Raw genomic sequence first — 12,903 nt, 5'->3', positions numbered from 1 at the left:
ACCAGGGAGCTGCCAAAGTCTACTTCCCATTGAACTGTGACTTATCACAATCCTTTTTCTCCAGGCAGGAAACTCCAAGAGGCAGTGAAGAGTCTGAATGTCAGGTATACCCAGGTAAGTGAGCAAATCACTCCGCAGACAAATGTGTACACGGCAGACCTAGGCACAGATGTGCAGATCTGCACCTACGTAGACGTGACTTCCAAAGAAGCAAAACTCGGCTGCCCCCTTCCGTGGACCTGCAGAGCCACTCTGAGCTCACCAGCCAGCCACTGAGGCAGGACCCTCAGAATCAGATGGTAGGGTTCCAACGGGCCATGGCCAGTACCAGGCCTGCAGCCCGGCCGCTGTACACACACACACACACACACACACACACACACACACACACACACACACAAAACAGCTGTGGCTGCAAACATGTCCATCCCCGCGCTGGAACGTTCTTGCTGAAACTCACCTACCAAGCGTTGACACCCTCTCCAAGCAGGTAAGCAGGAACATTTTCACATGGACATGCAAAATAACAACAGAACCGTACCACAAAGCGCATTATTTGCTAAACATTTAAAATTGATTTCAACCAAATCATTCTGTTAAAGGTTCAAGTATGATTTTTCAAAACCAAACAATACAGTGATTAATGATTTCACTCTATTTGAATTCCCTCTGCCCCTCTTAGCTGCCTTTTGCTAATAAAATTGATTTTCCCCGAGGAACAATTCAATACTTTGCTAAATTATTTTCTGTTACAAAGAGAGTTGCTTTCTGCATTAATTATGGCCTTAAAGGAACCACACGCTTTTCTATTTCCTTCTCTTACTACTTCCACGTTGGCTTCTATCGTTCCACCATTCTTGCCAACCATATCTTTTCTTTCATTGCAGTTTCTGCTGAATTTACTTCAAAGTCTGCATGTTTGGAATTTGAATGTCACTAAGAGAATCATAAAAGCACCTAGCATTTAAAAATAGTTTTTATATTCGCCAGATCTATATTAGCAACAAACATACAATATTGAATTTAAACAAGTATTGGGGTCAGGCTCCATTTTTTTCTCATATAATAGCAAAATTTAATTTAAACTAATTTGGAGAAGCGAATAGAGCTCATAGTATAATAAAATTCAAGCACAAGTAAACACTACACTTCTTAGAGTAATCTCTATGTTTTACTTAAAATTATACACAACCTATATATTGCTTTGGAAATGAATGCTTTTATATCATGAAGCCTCTCCTGAGAATCGTGCAGAACTGATATACCCAATCATTCGTATAAAAGTTCTGTGACTTTCTTCTCCCAAGTTTCTTGTGAATTTTATTCAAATAGTTCACATCTGTCACTGCTGGCCAAGGTCATGTTTTCCATTAATTTTCTAATCTACTACTACTAATTAAACTGGAGGTTTTGAACTCCACATGCTGCACTACAGAAACTGGAATAATGATCTTATTTTGCTTTCCACAGACCGAATGTGGAGCATGCTCAGAAATTCAGCAAACTACAGAGAGTCCTAACGCTGCAGCAGGCAGGCCCCACTCCAGACATTCTCCGCATGAGCGGCTCGGCGGGGCCACTGCAACAGGCCGAGAAGCCCGTGGCCAGGCCGGCCGCATGCGGGTCCCCAGGGCTGCCTCTGGGCGCCCTGAAGCGCAGCTATCAGAGCTCTGGACTGTTTCCTCTCTGGGCCGTACAATGGCGCGCGGAACAGTGCAAGCATTCCTTGTTTTTTCTATGGTTTTGGTCATGCCCACAGTGCTCAGGACTGACTCGTGGCTCTGCTCTCAGGGATGATGCCTAGTGGGACTCAGGGAAAATCATAGGGGATCGGGGACCAAACAGAGGTTAGCCACGTCCCTCTCCTGCCCACAAAAGCATTGCTAAGGCCTCATCCATAGCTCCACGGCAGCACCAAGACTACACGCAGTAGCTTGAACCTGCGAGAATGTGCCAACTAGGAGACTGGGGTGAAGGCACCTGGGACATGGCAGGGGACGTCCATGCTGGAACACTAAGACTCCTGGAAATCAGCCACGAAGAACTATGTAAGACCCGGGGTCTTAACAGTTAATAAGGTTAAAATGCTTTGAAAAATAGGAGCTCCTCCAGAAACTCCACCTCTCCTACGTTGGCTCCTCGACAACACTGACCACGGGAAGACCAGGCTCCACTCTGGCTTACAGCTCAATAAGCCCCGTGGAAAGTGGTGGGCCAGGCTCCCACACTCAACAATAACAGCCCGGGGGGTGCTTGGAGGACCCAGTGAATCTGAATTAGAGGGAGCTCGTGGATTGAAAGTGCATTTTAGTGACCTTGGGCAGGGGAGAGCCATGAAGAGCCAATGTGAGTCAGGAGAAGTCTCAGGAAAAAGAAGGAGAAAGACCGACCCCAGGGCTATACCAGAAGGGCGGGAAACCAAGAGAGAGGAGGAGAAAAGGAAGTGTGGACAGGTTAATTGAAGGAAAAAACTAGGAAAAAAAGAGATAAACTAGGCTTGGAGCAGGTCATGGCATCATTTTCCATTTATTTCTCTAAGAGATGACTGCAGAAAGAAAGAAAGAAAGAAAGAAAGAAAGAAAGAAAGAAAGAAAAAATGGCTCTTGCCTATTTATTTTCCATCTAGATCGGCTGCATATTAATTTCCGTAAGAACGTGTGGGGTCACTCCCAGTGATGCTCAGGGGCTATTACCTGACACCACAGCGGGTGCCCTGAGCCGTGATATTAAATGGGGGCATCATAGTGAGACACAGAACTGCCCCTGGAGCTGCGGCAATGGAGGACAGCGCACAGCCAGAACGAGGAGGGGTGGAAAGGGACATGAGTGGGAGGAGGAGGGAGAATGCGGTAGGGAGTGAGGGACGGAGGGGGGCGTGGAGAAAAGAAGGTCCGGGGCTGTGGAACACCCCATCTAAAGGGAGTTTGGGAGAAACTGTAAAATAGTTCCACTGTTTTAAGACAAAGAAATGAGGGGGGAAATATGATAGCACAGCGGGTAGGGCATTTGCCTTGCACGCGGTCCATGTGGTCGACCAGAGTTCGATTCCTCGCCCCTCTCAGAGAGCCCGGCAAGCTACCGAGAGTATCTCGCCTGCACGGCAAAGCCTGGCAAGCTCCCTGCGACGAATTTGATATGCCAAACACAGTAACAACAAGTCTCAAAATGGAGACGTTACTGGGCCCGCTCAAGCAAATCGATGAACGACGGGAGGACAGTGCAGTGCTAATGAAATTGTCTATATTCTTAAAGCTTTGATTTCAAGCTCTTATCAAAAGGCACCCTTAGCTGAGTATTTTCCTATGATCATAAACTACCTGGAAACAACCCGTAACGAATATTTTTACCAGAAGTTCATTATTTTATAAACAGAAAAAGTCATCAGTAGTTGTTTGCTATTATTATTAATTCAGGGAAAGAGAACCCAGCCCCTTCCCTACAGCAGGTGGGCTGGCGGCTGAGCCCACGTTGACAACCCACCCGACATTCTCGAAGCCAACATCAGGCTGTCTCCCCCGCGGGGAGCCTTCAGGCGGGTTAGCATGGGCCGCTGCTCCTGACTGGAAGGGTGGCTGCAGAGCCGGTAAGTGGAAAGGGCGCTGGCCTGGCACCGGCCAACTCCAGTTCAATCCCCAGCGCACAAAGGGGCGTGATTCCTGAGCACAGCGCCAGGAGCAAACCTTCAGCTCCACTGGGTGTGACCCCCAAATAACAAGAGCAACCACAACCAAGAGCAAAAGGAAATCAGATTTGCTCAGGCATTGGGCATCTCTCTCCATCAACAGACTAGTTTCATGGCCGCCTGGCTGGAATGTGTGGTCTCACTTCCGTAGGGTGATCTCCCCCGGCGGTTTTAATACCCCTCAGAGGCCCCAGCCTGGAGAGAGAGACGGGCAGCATGAGGAAGGCAGGAGCAATCCAAGAAGTCAGCCCCTTACACTTCACGGGCACGCGAAGAAGCAGAGGTTGACCCCGGGTTAGACGCGTCAAAGACCAGGAGCGAGGCTGAGTCACCCTGTGGAGCCCCGAAGCCGCCTGCCTCCACGCCGAGCGGTCAGAGTGACTGTCGCTGGCTCATGAGTGATACCTGACTGCCTCTCCCTGCTTCCTTCCTCTTATTCGTGACTACTTGGCCCTCGCCCTTCACCCTTCTTAGTAGATTCCAGTAGATCCCTGCTGTCCACAGATAACTCGCTGGCCTTGGCTTATGGTCTCACTGGGTGATGGGTGTCTTGGCAATACTCAGCACCTGAGTGCAGGTTCTCTCTTCATTCACTTTGTGTTTGGCTTTGTTGATCAGAGCTTCGTGCTTTTCTTTTCATATACATGTTGATCATAGTTCGTCAGGTTGTTCTTTCTTTCTTTTTCAAATGTTCTAAGATAAACGGTAATTTGTTTAAATCAAAATTCACTTGTTTGTTGTTGGCATATTGGAAAAGAGTTGACTCAAGGAATCAAGATGCAAGAAGTAAAGAACCTAGGCACAGGCTTTCCACAGCTCGCAAAAGTTAACGCCAAATGACCTCACTGCCAACTAAAGCCCACAAATAAAGGCCCATGGCTGGATTAACCCAAATTTGGAACTTTCGGCTCTGAGGAAAACAGTAAGAGAATTAGAAGGGAAGCCACACGATGGGGGAAGTTCTTGTAACAGACAGATCTGAGGTAGTCTGGGTCCCGAAACATGCAAAGAAATCTCAAGCCTCAACATCAGGGAAAACAGAGAACCTGCACGCAGAAAACTTAGGAGAGACCCAGCAGGAGAAGTGCCAGGGAAAAGGAGCCTTTACAGCGTCCCCCAACTCGTGCCAGGGGAAAGCCCAGGGGAGGTCCCCTGCACCCCTGGGGGCTTCCCAAACGCCCACCACCGGAAGTGCTTGTGAGGACTTGGAGCGATGGACCCTCAGACATGGGCGACAGCACCACCCCATGCCACTGCCCGAGGGGAGCTGGGCTGTTTCTGACGAGATGATGCAGAGCTGTGGGGACCAGCAGCCCTGCTCTTTGGCGCTTATGCATGGGGACGTCCTTACAGGAACCCACATAGGGCTGTTCTAGACTTCGTTATAAAAATGATCGCGTGTGCTTCCGTCGAGGAGTGGGGAACCCAGGGTGTGGACACGGGATGAAACGCTAAGCTGAAGTAAGCTTCCCAGAGCTGACAGATGAGGAGATGCTTTCCACTTCAACGCCAAGCACCAGGAGCAAGTCCCCCTTCCGTACAAACAGCGCAAGAGGCCACGAGGGGACATGCTCCAGTCAGATGAGCCCAGGTTCCAGTCTGTGTAGCAGAAGGGACAGACACCCAGACGCCTCACAGACAGTGCTAAGAACGTGCAAGCAGGTTCAAGGGTTCTGCATGTGGTTCCCTTCCCAACACCACATGGTCCTGGGTTCCTGGGCACCCCCCCAAAAAAAAAGCCAATGAAATAATGAACTGCTAACGGAGTCACTTCCTGGGCTCTGCAATGCTTTGCAGGGCTGAGCCCCAGCCCTGCCTGGTCCCCCGGCACTGCCAGGAGCAACAGGCATGCCCTGAGGGGAGAAGAGCCTGGGAATCACCAGGGTAGCCCCAAGCCAAAAGAATTTAATTAGAATAAACAGAAGAATGAATGCCCAGATCACCGCATGCGCTCAAGGAACCGTGTCTATTATTATGTGTCAGCTCTAGCTCTTTCTCTGGATTCAGAATCACTGGATTCCTCATTCTTGGTAAAAACTGTTGCCTCAGTTATAATCTCTGGCTAAGTCAGGACCAGCTTAAGCAAAGCACCTCCGGTGGGCTGGGCAGCCCGTCCACTCGCTGGCAGGTGGCAAGAAGGACGGCAAGGGAGGCCACAGACGGAAGAAGATGGAGAGAAGTGCTTTATCCGGAGATCACATTTGTGCCTAATTTGGCTGCGTTCACAGTCTGTCAGACACGGATGCAGAATCTAACGGGGCGGTGTTTCCCTAGTTATCCCGAACCCCCGGAAGGAAGGGGGAGGCGGGGCGGATGGCTGCTGAAAGTGAGATTTCTTTCTCTCGCCCTTTTGACAACAGTGGCAAGGATGAGCAAAACTCCAAGTTTATCTGAGCTCCCCTGAGTGATTAAATGTCAGTGCTTAATTATGTGTCAAAACTGTGCTAGACATTGGATGTTGCTGGTTGGGTTGATGCGTCTCCGGCTGCGTGCAGGAACTGTCGGTACCTCATTACCACTAGGCTTCCTTACTAATATTTTACTAGAATGAGTGGATAATTCTCTTAAAAGCTTATACTTTGTTACTGGGTTGCTTTATGTCATTTTCACTTGAACATTACAGGGAATGCAGTATTTTAATTGTAACTATGCCAATATCTTTATCTAGAGGCCTTGCTGGCATTTTTGTCTTTTAAGAAATTTTCATTGCCAGTGGGGCTGGAGCGATAGCACAGCGGGTAGGGCATTTGCCTTGCACACAGCCAACATGGTCGACACAGGTTCGATTCCCAGCATCCCATATGGTCCCCTGAGCACCGCCAGGAGCAATTCCTGAGTGCATGAGCCAGGAGGAACCCCTGAGCATCGCCGTGTGTGACCCAAAAAGCAAAAAAAAAATTTTTTTCATTGCCAAGAAAGGCCGGATTAAATTTTTTCTTCCAGTTGGTGTTGTGTATTTTTGTTTACCAAATACTCTATAGCTTTGGGACTTTGAAATGGTGAATATTCGTGGTATCTAAAGAAGCATGATACATGCACATATGATCTAATAACATAATGGATGATTAGTTGTGTAGGTCAACAGGACCTAGAAGGACATGGCAGACATAACTGCGTGTAATTGTGGATGACTGCTCTTTGCTTCTCTTTTCCGTTTCCTATTCAGATGTTAACTTCCCCCAAAAAATAAATAAATATTTTAAAAACCTTCCCCAAAAACTGTGCTAGGTACCAGGGAGTTGTGCCTGTAAACCCAGCAAGAAGTCTGCTTTCATGGCAAGGGAACTCGCAACAAAAATGGGTGGAAACAGAAGACGACGGAAGAGAGAAAGAAAGAAAGGAAGGAAGAAAGAAAGAAAGGAAGGAAGGAAGGAAGGAAGGAAGGAAGGAAGAAAGAAAGAAAGAAAGAAAGAAAGAAAGAAAGAAAGGCACCCACTCATCTCCCCGCATCATCCCCGCTATCCAGATGGCGGGAGCAACTCGAATGTGCTTCAGGAAGTGAAAGCAGAATGTGGTACAGACACATGCCACGAATTGTGGGGCTTATGGATGTACAACACTGCAGATTCTCAAGGGCAGCTCTCCACCCCTCTAAGGCATCTAAAATTCTCCTGCTCGCCGCCCAAAGCTCTAGTAATCAATCCCAGGTCTAAACAGTCCCTGGCACAGTCCTCCAACTTCCTCCCTTCCACCAACCCCCAGAGTTCGCACCAAGCTGTAGAGCTGATTGTTTGGTTTGGTTTGGTTTTGCCAATGTCTTTGCTTTAGTTAGTTGTATTCCACATCTAGGTGGATCCATTCAGTGTCTCTAATTTTCTAACTTATTTCACGGCAAAATCACCTCAAGACCCACCAACTTTTCCTATTTCCTTATCTTGGGTTTGGGGTCATACATGGCAGTCCTCAGGGCTACACTCAGTTCACTGTGTGATGGTGACTGTCGGCAGTGCTCAGGGTGTATCTGGTGCCAGGAATCAAACCTGGACTCTCTACAAGCAAAGCATGTGCCCAGCCCCCTAAGCTCCTTCAAAACCCGGATTTCACATTTCTAATGGCAGAGTAGTATTCCATTGAGCAGAGAGACATGTTCGATTAACATCTATGTATGTCTTATCATTTTTATTGTTATCCATTAATCTGTTAGGCATGTGGGCTTATTCTGTTTTATGTAGTCAATAATGCTCTTAGGAACAGAGAGTACAAGATCTTTTTGAATTCATGTTTCAATATCCTTCAGCTAAGAGTAAAGGATATAGGGTATAGAGTGAAGTTCCAGGCTATAGGGCATCAGCATTTTATCAGTGTTTATTATATATATATATATATCAGCATTTATTGCACAGTAGAACCTGGCAAGCTACCTGTGACGTATTCGATATGCCAAAAATAGTAATAGTAATGAGCCTCATTCCCCTGACCCTGAAAGAACCTCCAATACGGCAGCGTTGGGAAAGACGAGTAAGGAGAGGCTGCTAAAATCTCAGGGCTGGGATGAATGGAGACGTTACTGGTGCCTGCTTGAGTAAACTGATGAACAACAGGATGACAGTGACAGTGATCAGCATTTATTATTTATATATATATCAGTATTTATTACTTATATATGTACTTACATAGTATTTATAGTATCAGTATAGCACAGCGATAGGGCGTTTGCCTTGCACACAGCCAACATGGCCAACTCAAGTTCGATTCCTCCGCCCCTCTCGGAGAGCCCGGCAAGATACCGAGAGTATCTCGCCCGCACGGCAGAGCCTGGCAAGCTCCCCATGACGTATTCGATATGCCAAACACAGTAACAACAAAGTCTCCAATGGAGACGTTACTGGGCCCTCTCGAGCAAATCGATGATCAACGGGAGGGCCTTTACCTTTATACCAGTATTCAATTACTATTATACCATCTTTAAAAGGAATGCAATTCAGATGAAGGCACAAGAGAGGTCATCCCTGGACACACGGTGTTAATAAACTTAGCCAGACACAAAAGAGCAGATATAGGATTCCACTCAAATGAGGTGCTGGTCGTCAAGTAAAGGGAAACAGAATGGTGGTTGCCAGGGCTGCAGGGAGGGACAGGGTGAGCTAACATTTCGTGGGTAGAGTTCAGGAGAGGACAAAGAGAAAGCTCGGGAAGGGGTGGTGATGGTTACATGAGTACCTGGGTGTCTTTCACGCTGTAAACACTGGCTGACTGTGATGTGTGAGTGTGGAACCATTCATGTTAAACAGTCGCCACTCTGAAGAAAAGCAGGACAGAGCAAAGAAGATGGAAAGAAGTGTCAGCTGGGAGGTATTAAAACATGCCCTAAAGAAGACAAAATGTGTCCTCCTGCTCCTCACCCTGGTGTTTTGCGTGCAGTCACCCGGACAAGCATCTAAGATCCCTGTGCGTGTGCCCTCCAGACCAGAGCCCTAGATAGCAGCTGCCGAAAGGACAAACGTGTTGTGGTGTGAGGTCCAGTGATCCACACTCTGGGCTGTGATGGAGATGCCTGCTCTGGAACAGATGAAATCGTCTAGGGCTTCCTGCAGGTGGGCACCTCCCCCAGGCACTGCAGTTTCCCTTGCTTGCCCTTCTGTGGAAGCACAGTAACCTTCGCCATGATTCAGTGTAACAAGGTTTCTATTTGAGAGCTACTGCTTCATTCCAGAGAATACTGTGTACCTAGTCATTTCCTTCAACTCTAAGGGAGAGCTGAGCCAGGGTGGCTTCTCAGGAGAGCTGAAAGAGAGTGTGGGCTCTCTGCTCGCCTGCTCCCGGGGAGACCAGGAAGGGGGTACTGCCTCAACAGTTAGTCACAGGCTATTCTTAGCAGTCTGAGCACGCGGCGGTTTCCAGTGAAGTGAATGGGGCTGGGGAAATGGTGGACGATTTGTTTCCCACTCAGGCCGGCCGGGTTGCTCATCCGGGAGGCAGTGAATCACCACCCTTGAGGAAGCGAGTTTTCTATAGAGGAACAGCAGCAAAGCTCCGACGCTGACAGGTCTTCTATTGATAATAAAAAGCTGGTGGTGTCCTGCCAGCAGATCGGATGCTGCCTAACACAAAACAAAAAAAGTCTCTTAAAAATATTAACTTTATCGGGGATGGAGTGATAGCACAGCGAGTAGGGTGTTTGCCTTGCACGCAGCTGACCCGGGTTCGATTCCCGGCATCCCATGTAGTCCATGAGCACCGTCAGGAGTGATTCCTGAGTGCAGAGCCAGGAGTAACCCCTGAGAATTTCTGGCTATGACCCAAAAAGCAAATAAATAAATAAATAACTTTATCTTTGCTTTCACTTGCATGGCCAGAGGTCTTTCATCTCTGTAACTGTGCCCACGGTGATTCAGTAAAATAAATATATACTAACTGCTCTCAGGTGCGGAGAGACCGACTCTGAGGGGTGGGTCTGTGTTCCAGATTCGTGTACAGCGGTGAGCTGGGATGGGGACCACCGAGGAAGCCGAGAGCCAACATCTGGAAGACCGTCACCTGCAACACTCAACAGCACTGCAGGGTGTTGCCAAAAGCTGACGAGCTCTCTTAGAGGTGCAGTGCCCACAGGTCTAGACTCTTGCTAAAAGCAAGAATCTGCTTCTACCTTTCAAGTGCAAAAACTTCAGGTTGAAGGGCACTATCACACGGCGTTCAGGCGTCAGCAGGAGAGAGAGGCGCGCCTGTGCCTGTGCCCTGCCCCAGTGAGTCGGCAACCACGGGACCCCTGGGACTTGTCCCTGATTTATTGGGGACCCCTCCAGCAGAGCACACACCCAGGTCTCTACACTCTTCTCCTGATATTCCTAAGCTCAGAGACACTCCGTCACGTGAGATCACATCTGAAACTTCCACGTGCTGCATTGTTCATGATCATAGAAGTCACTGAGGGCGGGGAGAGACATTGCAAGCTGGGGAATTAATTCCTTAATTCCCAATCTGTCTCAGGGAAAGTCCTGACAGCAGCGAGGGGCAGGGAGTAAGGAGGCTTCGGAGAATGTCACGCCATCATTCCTCTTCTCTGTGAAGTGCGTCTGTTCATAGGTTACCGCGGGAGGAGGCCATGACCCCAGAGAGCTCACCCTACTGCCTGTGTACTCAACCCTCCATAGTTCTCTGCACCTGTCGCCCCTCAAAACCCTCAAGACTTGCCCGGCTCTTGTTCTGCCACCAAATGTCTCAGGAAAAAGCAGTGAGGTTAATGTTCTAGTTCGCACCTGGATGCGAAGGTATCTTGGCTGTGTGAATAGATTGCATCTTTGGGGGTGGGGTGGAGAAATCTTGCCCTCTGTGCTCTGGGCATCTGCCATCCACAAAATAAGTCCCCTGGACAGCAGGTGACCTGAATGGCTTGGGACTGCAGGTGGCAGGAGGACAGCTGGCAGAAGGAGATCTGACTGCAGGTTAAAGCTGGAACCGTTCTTCATAATGGACCTGTTCTTCCCGGGTTCTGGGTTTCCCGTTGGCAGAGAGACCAGTTCCACATGTGAGAATGCAAAAGCAAAGCAAGCTTTATTGCTAGTTCGAGCCAGGGTCCAGGCCTCGTCTAACACAGTAGAGTCTTGACAAGGACCCCGACTCTAGTTCCAGGGAACATTAGATGGCATACGGTTACATAAGAAACGTTGCCGGTTTTCCCAAAAATTGCAACGAGACAGCCACACGTCTGTGAGCTAATTGCTCAAACCCCCATGCTGTGCCCAGAGGTATCCTACTTACCACAGGACTTGCTAGAGGCATCTAGGGGATTTCCAACTGGGCCAAGCACAGTCTCGGGGAATTCTTTGGGAGGAAACAGAAACTTAGGCCCCCTGCCTGTTTTGCTGAGGTGCAGCCTGTCATGGTGCGTGTGAGGTTCTTTCTCAGCTTCACAAACCCTGATAACGAGGAGTGAGCAACGAGCCACTCTCTGTGGCCGGCAGCGATCCAGGCAGAAATGAAGCCAGAGGCTGCCCTGGTGCCCGGCCCTGCGACGAACGTGTGTGTAATGTTGCCTGTCTAAGGTCAACCGTGTGTCACTGTTACTTTCAGATTCTGGAACTCGTCCTGTTCTTGTTTGAGTTTCCTGGGCGACCCTCCCTGAGACCTTGCTCTGTCACCGGGACTCTCCCCACCACAAATCCAAGCCTGTTTCTGCATGTTGTGGACTGAGCTAGCCCCGCCCTGGGAAGCAGTGAGCCTGGAGCCGGGGCTGTCCACGGCCAGAGGAACAGGGCCCCTGGCTGCAGTCCTGCAGCTGTGCTGGCCAGAACTGCCTTAACCCAACATCTGTAACGTTACCACAGATCTTGGTGCTGATACTTAACGTCCCTGCAATGTTACCACAGATCTTGGCGCTGATACTGCGTGCGACACTGGGAGATTTGTGGTGGTTTCGAATGAGGAGCAAAGAACTCATGAGAACAGCGCCAGGAGCCACCCAGCCCAGCTCCCAGGTGCGTTTCCCGAGGAAGGCCCGCGGCTCCATGGACGCCTTTTTGCTGAAATGAGGAACAGGACTCCAGCCTGTGGGAGCTGGGGCTGAGCAGGAGGAGAACGGGTGGACACGTTAGCAGAGCGGAAAATCCAGGAGAACAAACGTATCTGATGTGTTCCTTTCTCTGAACCATAAGTGTTTTTAGGAAGCATATATGGGGACAGATTTTCAGAGAGGGAAGAGAAAGATAATTTCACCTGAGCAGCAATTTTAAAGAACCCAACTCACTTACACGTCAAAGGCCATTATTGCAGAGGTGGTGACGGGACTTTCTGGGCTCTCTGAGAGGGCTGAGTCGGGCTCTCCCACCCACCACTGCACAGCCACCCCCTTGGCACTCTATATGTGTGGGAGGTGAGCCCGTGTGGTATGCTGAGGCCAGCAGCAGAGGCAGACAGCCCCAGACAGCAGGTGGGGGCCTCTCGGGGAAGAAGCTCCAGGTGCGCCCTCACCATGCCACAGCTCGACGGGCCAACAACCCCATCAGGCCCCAGCTATAGAGAGGATGGTGGGCACACTCTAGGCACACCCATGACACACCTAGCATACTGCTGAGACACTCCTGAGGTACACCTGCAAACACCTGGCACATACCTGGAACATGCCTGGCACATACCTGGGACACACATGAGATATACCTGCAAACACTGGGACACACCTGGGATACACCTGCAAACACCTGGCACACACCTGGGACATGTCTGGAACATGTCTGGCACATACCTGGGACACACGAGATATATCTGCAAACACCTGGCACACACCT

This window comes from Sorex fumeus, unplaced genomic scaffold (genome assembly GCF_029834395.1).
Source record: "Sorex fumeus unplaced genomic scaffold, SorFum_2.1 ptg000079l, whole genome shotgun sequence".
NCBI lineage: Eukaryota > Metazoa > Chordata > Mammalia > Eulipotyphla > Soricidae > Sorex > Sorex fumeus.
Note: the sequence above shows the minus strand (reverse complement) of the source record.